Below are 11,990 nucleotides of genomic sequence, written 5' to 3' on the forward strand. Positions count from 1 at the left end.
CCTGCAGTGGACGTAGTCAGGCTGATGATGATGATGGGTTAGCTGGGTAACTAAACATTATTCACCTCTTTTCTGATGTCCCCCCACGCAGGTATTACTGTTCCGCAAAAGCTGCGTTCATATCTAGAAAAACCTATTTTTAAGAACTTTGGTTCACTTTCGAAGAAACGCATGGTATATTCAGTCGTACACCTCGACCGTAAGTGTTTCTTTAGCCGGCATGTCACTTTTTCAAGTTAAAAGTATTGCAAATGAAAGTGGACAGCACAACTGAGATATGCGCGGTGAATATTGCAATCAAACCGTCTTATCGACAGCTGGATATAATCACAGAGCACCTAAAAACGATTAATCATGCTGTTTTGTACAGAAAAGCGAGATTTTTAGACAGCGAAAAGGGATGCTTCGACAAAGACAAGCATCACTATCACGAAAAAAGAACGAGTGGTAATATGTGTGAAATATTACGCGCAAAAAATGCTTTAATTTGAGATTCTCAGAAACATACGCGTACAGAAAGCAAACAACGACTACGAGTTGCATCCCAAGAACGGCAAGAACTTGTGAACACAGATATGGAACAGCTTTAGCAACATTCTCGATAAAAGGGTGATAGAATGTTTTCGCATTTATTTTTTTCGTAGAGCATTGCCTATGTAGCGAAAAGATATTGACCGAAGTCGGACCTCGAAAGAAATTTTCGTGTCAGAAAGACGCCTCTCAATTCAGAGACTCGTCGGCATATCCAGTTTTAACAACCGAACAAACCTCACAGTAACGAGTGATAAGATTCAAAAACAGCATAAAACGAAAACGTTGTAGCAAAGCACGTCGTTCAAAGCGAACGTCGATCATTGTTCGGTGGAGTACCGTCCAACTGAGCTTAAAGTTCATATATAGATACGAAAAAACCGTCCTTCTAGTTTTCCGTAGTATGTAGTTATGATCAACATTCCAAGTACACAAATAAAAAAAAATGGCTGGCGGTTCAGCATTGCCAAGCACGAAATATTGCACGAAAGCACGATGGGGGCCACACAAATTTTTGGGGCAGGCCAAACCCATTCTGGGGATGTCCCAGGTCGGTTCCGGGCGTGGGTGAACTCTGTTTTCAAATATTTGGTTGTGGGCCAGGCAAATTTCGGGGGTGGGCGAACATCACTTTTGGAGGTGGGACAATCCCGTTTTGAGATTAGGTCAAGGCAGTCCTTCACCCGAGCACACACACATTCATCGGCAAATTTGGACAAGGTCCTTCCAAGGAAAAAAAATCGTGGGTGGTGCATGCTATATTTCGGCATGGGCCACGTTTGGGACGCCCCATGCTACATCTTAGCAACCCACCACTCAACTTAGTCGATTTCATCCAAAGTCACTTCAAGGTGAAATTTCGGTGCTCTGTGCCATATCTGGGCATAGGCCACATCGGGGACATGCCTACTACCTCTCTGCCCACCCTTCAATTTTCGCTAAACGTAGAGAGCTGGCCAGGCTAGTTGGTTCTGGGTATAATTATGGGAAACCATACCAGCGCACAAAAACCCACGGACGAAGACAGTGACACCGCGGACGTCGGTTTCAACTCAGGTTTATTCCGGCGTTCGTAGTGTCACTCTCTTCGTCCGTGTGTTTTTGTGCGCTGGTATGGTTTCCCATAATTGCACTTCGATTTTCGTCGACTTTGGCCAAGGTCACTTCAAGGCGAAAATTCGGCAATCAATTGCCATATTTAAGAATAGGCCATGTCAGAGTACGCCATGTTCAGATCCCAACCTTAAGGACCATTGCCAAATATCTTCACAGCTGTTTTTGTAGCCGCTGGAAATTAAGTTACGTGACCCGCCAGGAGGCTTCACTCATCCCACGGCTGTCACCGAGAATGCAGCTAGAAGTGCTTTCGCACAAAAAAAAAATGCGGTTTCTTACCTGACAGTCGCACAAACGATGCCCATTATCGAAACAATCTATTCGTTCAAGAGATTCACCGTAAGCTCAATGAAGCGCATACTGTGCAAAAGACCCTACTCCCACGCAACGACACTCCACACGCTCCTGTAGTTGATCGAAGACTCATATACAGCACTCGTGGTCGACAGAGAAGGAAAGGCTACCCAAACATCTACGCACACTACTGCCGTCACTTGGAGCTGTCAATGTACCGCGTATTCCGTATTTATCTGTCCCTGTTACGAAAAATTCCGCTGCGCAATCTACTGAACTATATGGGCTCAAAACGCCGACTACAAGGTACCTTATGATAGTCTTCGTCTTTCGATAAGTAATTTAACATCTAAAATTGCCTGCATTTTCAGGAATCGGCGAAAAACTGCATTCAGCTGCGGCAGAACTTTTCGTCCAGGCGAGCAAAGAAGCCAGTGTGACAGACTGCGCCATCTGGCGAGCGGTGTTATTTTCAAGGAGCAGACGACACGCACATCCGAAGAAACCGCGCGAGATGCGCATTCCCGCCCCAAGCCGTGACATCGGTTGCCTCACCGCTCGCCAGATGGCGCAGCCTGTCAAACTGGCTTCTTTGCTCGCCTGGACGAAAAGTTCTGCCGCAGCCGAATGCAGTTTTTCGCCGATTCCTGAAAATTCAGGCAAGTTTAGATGTTAAATTACATATCGAAAAGCGAAGACCATCATAAGCTACCTTGTAGTCGGCATTTGAGCACATATAGTCCAGTAGTTTGCGCAGGAGAATTCTTTCTAACACGGACAGATAAATCCGGAACAGGCGGTACTCGTTTCCACCCAGTCTGCACTTGTGCTCACTTCGGCGCAGCGAATAGACTTGACGACGGGAAGTGAACATCTAGGCACACGCAGGTTAACTTGAGGGTCGACAAATGGCATATGACTCTTAGTCGAAGAAGTATAGGCCTCTTGCGCTGGAGTTTCAGGTAACGTGGCGGCGGCTGGTGGCGGCAAGGAGAAGTTGGCTGGGTAGTACCAGGTTGGGCCAGTAGTGAGCCGTGGCTTTGTTGGCGCACCTTTCTAGCCTGCGTTTTGCGTCGATTCGCACGTTTTTCTGCACTGTTGTGAGTGCGATAAGGCTCGTCACTTGTGACCAACCACGCCGCTGCCTGGCCGTGGCTTAGTATATAGAAAACCGACGCTCCGTGTGCCTCAGCACGAAACGCAGGCAGCAGAAGGAATCGGCGACGCCGAGAGACCTCGCTCAGTCTCGAAAAAGCGTCACCGTCGTTACTGCTGCGTCGTGGGCTTCCACGAGCAAGAAGGTCTGAATACCAATATCAAATTCCACCGTTTTCCTTCAAGGTCTCACGAAGCGGAGCGCCGGACGCGCTGGATAGCTGCAGTTCTACGCACTGAGTAAGCGAACCTTCGCGTTGTGCTGGCTGCTTCGCCTGCCTTGATGTTTGTTTGGTTATCCGCGTTGCTGAAATTCGTTCTTTTTGCACATGCAGTCCGGACGGCAAACCGTGGGATGCAGTGCCGATCAGTATATGCAGTCGCCACATTGTGGTTAACGAGAAAAACAATTCGGCCAGTCATCCCGCATATGTATACCTACAATCTTCCCCGCGGTCTACAGCCGGCCTCATCCTCCTTGTGTTCGTCTTCTTTTGGCGCTTACCTCTCTCAAAAAATGTATATGTAGCGAGCAGCCGCATATGCAGGCGCAGAATGAGAATTTATGCATTCTACAACACAACTTGTCTAGTAGATCCCTACATAGGCAGTTGGACCAAGCAAGCAGCAAAGCAGCAAAAAGTGTACCATGACAATCACCAAACAGTAGGGAATGCACAACAGAGCAAGCAGCAAAAAGTGAGAAACGAACAGCATAATTCAGAGATCATATCAAGGGAATGCACAACACAGCAAAGAGCGCAAAAAAAATACATGGTATAATTCATATGTCATGTCAACATCTCACTTCAGATAATCACTATTAAGGCAAATCGACAAATCAGCAGGCATGGCTGGTGATTCACGACTAGAAACCCGGCCACTGCGACAATTGAGACAATTCTACTGGTGCAGCGTGGTGAGGTGGCCAGGTGCGTGCAAATGACCACAAATGGGCGGGTTGATTAGGTGCGAATTCTCTACGCACTACGAGCAGCCCAGCGTCGAGAGTGAAATGTGCACATTGTCGACCTCAAACCAGCACGCATGTGGCCGCGCAGCATCACTGATAACATCGAACGTGTTCGAGCGATGTCGTTTTAAGGATGAAAAGCTACATCAAGAAAACGACATCAAGCGCGCAGCGCACGAGCTCGCGCTCGCGCTGCAGCGTTATTCGGCTGCGAGCTCATATATGCATTGTATCATGTTAGCATTTGCTGAAGGAACAGATGGCCGCTACTACAACGCAGGCATGACTACTTGTTTAGCGAGCTGCAGTCAAGAAAGACTGCAGGAGGCCCACCGTTTCGTGGCATATGCTGAAAGACCGCTGCTGGCGCGGCGTGTACCGTCGTGCGCTCGAGCAGTCCCGTATACATGTCTGTTTAGAACTGCTGCGAATTCATATATTGCAAGTATTTCATCGCGTTGGTGCGCTTGAATCTCGAAGCGTGCAGACCTTATCTGAAGTTCAACTTCGTTCGCGACTCTCTTCACTTGCGAATGACACCATGTTGAAACTTCACCGCTTATTTCTTGAACAGAGTGCACGTACTTGGCGTTGCATAATTTCTTCCCTTTACACAGCGTGCCAGCCCTGAAAAAATCTTCGGCGCCCGATATTCGCTGTAGGCCATGGCACAGCACAAGCGAAAGTCGCGGGTCCATACTGCCAACGTGCTTTCCGAAGCAGACGCCAGAGCCCGGTACTACCCAGCCGAGGGCAGAGGGCGCTCTTTAGCACCATTTTCGCAGCGCCCCCTGGACAATGCACGAAGGGAGAGGCGCCGGTGTGGCGAAAAGTTCTCTGGGCGACCTCCGCAGCAGCGTCGGCGCGGAGTGGAATATCAAGATGGCGCCACCGGTTAGCGGGGAAGCCGCCGGGCCATGATGAAAGCCGATGTCGAACCAAGGCTTGCGGCCGACGGCGCTGAGGTATGTATCCGCAGAGCAGCAATGAACGCCAAGTTGAAGGCAGCCTCCGCGTGTTGGTATGCTAGGGCACAGCACTTTATGAGAACTTTACACGATCGAAGTGCAAAAAACAGAGCGAATGTGCTTGGGGCTCTTGCCGCTAGCTGAGGCAAAGAAAGCTGTGGCCCCGTTCCGGCGGGAACTTCAAAATCATTGGCTCCCAGGTATCACGTGCCTTCTCAGACACGTGCCCAACGCCGAAAGAAAAAAGAACGCTCCATCGCGACGCTCGCTGCCTTTTTATCTCGTGAGCAGCGACCTAGTTCTTTCTTGAACACGCCATGAAGTAACTGGAACCTGTGTTCCTCATAACCGTTTCGAGAAAAAACGACGAGTGGTTGTTTCAGTAATGAGCGTGTTCCACGTAAGTTTCACTTATAAAGGAGAGAAAGGGGCTGAAAAGTGTGCGTCCCAATTATAAAATCTGAAACGAGCTTCGTTCCCGATAGAATAAATGGGACAGAGGCTTTAACCAGAACTTATGTGGAACCACGACAGTTTATGTGGAACCGAGATTAAGAGCGTGTATATAGCCTTCATAGGTTAAGAGAAAGCATTTGTCGTTGAAACCTCAGCAGTCATGCAGGCACTACGGAATTGGGTTGTTGTACAGCTGTATTTAAAGATACTTGAATATATCTATAGCAGTTGCAAAGCCATCATAGTCCTCCATAAGGAAAGGCAGGGAGACACCACTCCTCCAATGCTATTCATCGCGTGTCTACAGGAAATATTTAAGACTGTGGCTTCGCGCATGACAAGAAAGAAACAACCTATCCACTTTAGTTACTCTGCTTGCGGCACTACTATCTCGGAAGTAGAATTTAATAAATTCACAGCTTAACTGGAGCGACCATATTGATTACATCTGTTCATCTGCGTTAAAAAAACTTGGATTTTTGAAACACAAGCTCAAAGGAGCACCCAGTCACGTTAAGCTATTAGCATATAACTCTCTTATTCGGCCCAAACTTGAGTATACGGCTATAGTGTGGGATCCGTACACCAAAAAAGATATAGCAAAAATAGAAAACGTACAAAGGCGGGCTGTGTGCTTCCTTTACAAAAAATTCAAGAGAACTGATTCCCCATCTGCTTTAATGGCCTCCAACGAAATTAAACCTCTTCATATCAGACGGAAAATTGCTCGATTAATGTTTCTTCATTCACTCATCCAGGAAAAGTTTGGAATTTCTTCTTCACCTTATGTTACACCTTCGACTACACGAAAAACCCGTCACCAACATTCCCATACCCTAACACCATATTTTGCAAAAACAAACTCGTTTAAATACTCTTACTTTCCGCACACAATAAACGATTGGAATGCACTGCCCGAACAGATTGTATCAAGTGATAATTTTGAAAATAATCTTAGAAATGAATTCTTGTGTGCAGATTGATGTGTAATGTATTTCCTTTGAATTGTGTATTTCCTCATTTGTGTCATGTGTAAACCTTTTGCCTATGTAATAACTTATGGCGTTTTTAATTATGCCTTATCTGCCCTTCCTGCTTGGACCACCTGAGGTCTGCAGTATTATGTAAATAAGTAAATAAAAAAAGACATACTGAGAACACTAGGGGACTGAGTTAAGGAAGAATACCTTAGGAATCTGCTATTCACTGATGACATTGCCTTTCTAGGTAACTCAGAGGAAGAACTGCAAAGCATGATTAATTATTTTGACAGGCAAAGCAGAACGGTACGTCTAGAAACGAATATTCAGAAAACTAAAATGTTCAGCAGCCTCGGAAGGGACCAGCAGTTTACAACAGGTAGCTAGCTACTGGAAATGGCAAAGAATACATCTACTAATAGCAGGCAGTGCCCGCAGATGCGGACCACGACAACAAAATCACCAGAAGAATAAGAATGGGGTGGAGCGCATTTGGTAGCTACTTTTAGCTCATCAAGACAGTTTACCAGTATTCCTTCAAGAGAAAAGTATATATGACAGCTGTATCTTTCCGGTACTGTTCTTGCTACCTTGCCCACTCAGTTTGGCCATATGGCTGCCGTATTTTGTAAATAATACTCACCTGTTGTCGACGGAGGCGCTCCGGTTTCTTGAGACAAGTGCACAGGCGACGCCGGCCGTTCGAGTCCTGCAGCGGCCGCCATTCTCCGAGAACCGGCGACCACGCTCCCCTTCTTGGAAGAGCAGCGGGAGGCCCAAGAGGCGCGGAGCCACATCTGGACACCGCTCGCCGGTTACCGCGGCCCCCTCGACATCCGGTCGGAGAGAGGGACACGGGCAGTGCCGTACGAACTCGCTTGCGGAAAAGGACATGCGTGCTGTGCTCCGTCTTTTCTGTGTTCTTATGTAACCTTCGCAGGCTAATAAACCTGCCCATTTATTTGTTTTATCTGGACGTTTGTTGTGACGACTACATCAACTACATCTTCAGAAGTGGGATTGAGACTGCCTTGCAAAACTGGCGCCTTCAACGAGAGCTTCGACCACGTAAGCCACGATGATGCTCCGATCGAAGCCAACGACGGAAGGTCCTGCGGGCAAGGTGGCACCACGACCGGGTCTTTCAACGGACAGCGACGCGCCCAACGATGTGGGAGCAAGGGAGGCGGCACTCAGCGAAAGCGATACTCTACGAAACGACGAGGGGCAGTCAAATTCAGGGCGGGGATCCATGAACGCCGACACGGTAGACGGCCACGGACTGGACAACCCCAACGGAAGAGCCCCCGGGGCATTCGACTTCCAGGCGCTGATGCAGGCTGCGGTGCAGACGGCGGTACGTGAGGCCTTGCAGGGAGCAGCCCAGCTTCTGCAGGCGGCCCAAACGCCACATCACCCACCGACGGGAACATCAAGCGTCGTGGATGGACGACTGGCCACGGCAAGTGCACAACTGGTGCCAAGTTATGACCCGTCATCTAACGACCAGCCAACAGTCGAAATGTGGCTGAACAAGGTAGACAACCTGGCTGCAGCGTACGGTTGGAGCGACCAGCAAACGACGTGCTTCGCACTCACAAAGCTGCAAGGTGTTGCCAAGACGTGGTACGACGGCCTGACGAATGTCCAGCGCACTTGGGCAGAGTGGAAACGCGAGTTGAAGAAGGCATTTCCGTCAGCATCCAGTTTCCAGCACACCTTCCGGGACATGGAAGCACGCAAGAAACAGCGCCACGAAAGTATAGAGGCGTACTTCTACGACAAGCTGGCGAAAGCAAGGCGCTGCAATGTAGGCGACCCGGCCTGTATTGAATACCTTATCACTGGACTCGACAATGAAGATCTTGTGCGGTCCCTCAGCGTCAGAGATTACGCCAGCCCCGACGAGTTGCTCAGGTGCATGAAGCGGCTCTACGAGCTTACAGAAGTCGTAAAGGAAACTAGAGCCAAGACGCTGTATCAACCACCAGCTATTCGGCACCCTCAACGCGTCCTAGGAGGACACAATTCGTCACAAGCGGCGCATCAGCTTCAACACTGCGCTGGAGACAACGGATCGACGAGGGCTCCCCGACAAAAATTCTACGACAAAGGCGAGCCACTTTGTTTTAATTGTTCTTCATATGGACATTTCTCGGCAGTATGTCCAAAACCTCAGCGTAGACCGCGCTGCACGAATTGTGGAAAAGCAGGCCATGAGAGCAAAGACTGCTATTCGAGGAAAGGCTCGACAGCCAGCGACACAGCTAAAACAGCAGTCCTAGCCCAAGAAAGCAGCAGTACAAGTGGCAGCATGGTGCTAAATCAGAAGTACTTCATGGATGCCAACGTGAATGGGAAGGCGATCAAAGCGTACATCGACATGGGCAGCCAATGCTTAACGATACGAGAAAGCGAAGCGGAAAAGTTACACCTCTCTTATGAAGCACTCAGCCGTCCATTCACTATCAGAGGGTTTGGAATGGGAAAAACAACACCCCTGGGAAGCTTCGAAGCGAGGCTGACGGTGGACCAGGCTACGGCTGACGTCAAGGTACACGTTGTCCGCGACGAAGTGCAGGCTGTCCCATTGCTTGTCGGTCAACCCTTTACTGAGCAGCCTCACATTACGGTGGTGCGCCGTAAGAACACCGTGCGCATTTTCGAGGAGCGTAACGGGTCGGAGGACGAAGACGGAACTCTTACCAATCTTGCTATACCGGCCCTACCTCCGCGACGTGTGAACTTGTGGGCAAAGGAGGCCGTTGTCATACCTCCTAATTACGTCGGGTTCATTGCGCTTGGGAGTGACAACGTTACGCACAGCGACATCTTCGTTCGCGGCAGGCTGCACGAGACGAGCGGCGAGTATGTGCCAAGCTGCGTATTAAGAGAAGATGAACTGGGCGAGATATGCCTGCCCGTGGCAAACGTATCCGAATCTCCTCTGATTGTCGCTCAAAACCAGAAGATCGCGAGAGGAACGTTGTGCATGGAAGAAGAAAATACCGAACCCTCCCTGATCGCAAACAGCAACGAAAGAAAACTGGTAAAGGCGATCTCGGCTGAAGATTTAACGGTTGGCACAACGATTTCTGCCACGCAGAAAGAGGCACTCGTCGCAGTGATTAACCAGTACCGCGACTGCTTTGCGACGTGCCTTTCAGAAATCGGGTGCACGGTCGCGGCGCAAATGAAGATTGAGGTGACCACCGACGCTCCTGTAACGTACCGCCCATACCGCCTAGCCTACTCCGAAAGGCAGGCTGTGAGAACAATGATTGACGAACTCAAGGAGGCTGGAGTAGTAACGGACTCTAACTCTGCTTACGCGAGCCCTATCCTACTTGTTTCAAAGAAGAATGGCGAGAAGCGGCTTTGCGTAGACTTTCGAGCCCTCAACAAAGTAACGAAAAAGGACAGGTATCCGCTACCGTTGATTGATGACCAACTTGACAGGCTACATGATAAACGGCTGTTCACTAGCCTAGACCTTGCGTGCGGCTATTATCAGGTGCCAATCGATAAAGAGAGTCGAGAGAAGACAGCGTTCGTCACTCCGGATGGACACTACGAATTCACACGCATGCCATTCGGACTTGTGAACGCACCGAGTGTGTTCCAGCGTATGATAAACACCGTCCTCGGCTCCCTTAGGCACACGAAGGTCATGGCCTACATGGATGATCTGCTGATTCCATCGGCTTCGTTTGAGGAAGGATTAGACAGCTTGGGCGAGGTACTCGAGCTCCTGCGTTCGGCTGGTCTCACGCTGCGCTTGAAAAAGTGCTCCTTCTTCCAAGAGAAAATTAACTACTTGGGTTATGAAATTTCCGCATCGACCATATACCCCGACAGCCTCAAGTTGAGAGGAATTGCAAATTTTCCTACACCAGCAAACGTCCACGACCTCCGACGCTTCCTGGGCCTCTGCAGCTATTTCCGACGTTTTGTGGCTGGATTTGCCATGATAGTGTCGTGTCCGGTCGCTGTGTTGAATGCAGCGAAAGACGCACACGGTACTTTAAGACTTCGTTTATTTAAAGCCGATGAGGGTGCGACCAGCGTCGACCGAGGCAGGAGCCGAACTGGCCGCCCGAAGAAAGGAGGGAGCGGACAAGCGTCCACGGGAGGGAGTGGCTTCCCAGAACAGGAGGAGGGTGCGGGGGCGCACCGTGGGGGGGGCATCTGGCGACAGCGTGCGACGAGGGGCAAGTAGTCGTTAGGAGGAGGATGCGAGTGGTCGTTAGGAGGCGGATGCGGGTGGTCGTTAGGAGGAGGGAGCGGGGGCGCACACACACAAAAGCAATAAGGGGACACAACACTTCCTTCCCCCTTAGAAAGTTGCCTGGTATCGTGCAGGGGGTCGGCGCTCACGCGTGGAGGCGCGCTGGCTTTGTGCGCTCGGGGGAGAAACACTTGTAGGCTGGCTGTTGTTCGCTGTGTCTCCTAGGTCTGTCCTGGGCGAAGTCTCTTCTTCCGGGAAGAGGTGCCAGGCTATGTGGGAAGATGGTGCACGTGTTCTCTCCGCTGGCGGACAGCTCTCAGACGGCGTCGTAAATCTACGCAGCTGGTTGAGATGTCGGCGTGCTACTGTGCCATGTATGTTGACGAGCCAAGAGCGCAGGCCTATGCGTCTGACAATTGTAGCTTTCTCCCAGCGTGGCTTTTTCAGAAACTGTCGGGCGAGGACGCGCTGACCCTCATTAAGCCTGCCGCAGCGCGGAATTGCTTTTTCTTCCCGGAACGTCTCTGCCTTTGGCTCGGGGAGGATGGCTGTGAGCTGGGTTCGCATTTCACGCTCGAACATCATTTTCGAGGGGGTCTCGCCTGTTGTGCTCTGAACCGTCGTGTGCTGCTTGAAGAGAAAGCGCGCAAGGCGGCGCTGCAGCGAGCCTGTCTGATCTCTTTCAAGGGCGCGTTTTAGCTCGGCTACGTAGCGCTCGGCTTGTCCGTTTGTCGCTGGGTGGTAGGGGGCCGATGTAACTGATGAGATCCCGTTGTCGCGATAAAACTTGAGGATCTCCGCAGACACAAACGGTGTTCCGTTGTCCGACACTACCTTGCGCGGCAGGCCGAACGTTGCAAATAGTGATCGGAGGTTGTCAATGACTGCTGCCGAAGTCGTCTGTCCCATTTGCCTTATCTCAAGCCACTTTGTGTAGGCATCTACGACCACAAGGAAAGTGCAGCCCTCAATTGATCCTGCAAAATCAATGTGCAGTGTGTGCCATGGTGTGTCTGGCTTTTCCCATTCTGGGACAGGAGCTTTCGGCGGGGCGCTCCGGCTGCTCTGGCAAGGCCTGCATTCTCGCACCACTGTTTCGATGTCGTTGTCAATGCCAGGCCACCACATGTAGCTTCTGGCACACTTTTTCATTGCAACGATGCCCCGATGTCCGGCGTGGATGAGAGACATAGCTTGTGTGCGTAGTTCTCTCGGCATCACAACTCGGGACCCAAATATGATGCAGCCGCGATGGGTGCTCAACTCTGTAGCTCGCCTGCGGTAAGCGT

This window comes from Amblyomma mixtum, chromosome 3, assembly GCF_055824585.1.
Source record: "Amblyomma mixtum isolate Tamu chromosome 3, ASM5582458v1, whole genome shotgun sequence".
In the NCBI taxonomy this organism is placed as follows: Eukaryota; Metazoa; Arthropoda; class Arachnida; order Ixodida; family Ixodidae; genus Amblyomma; species Amblyomma mixtum.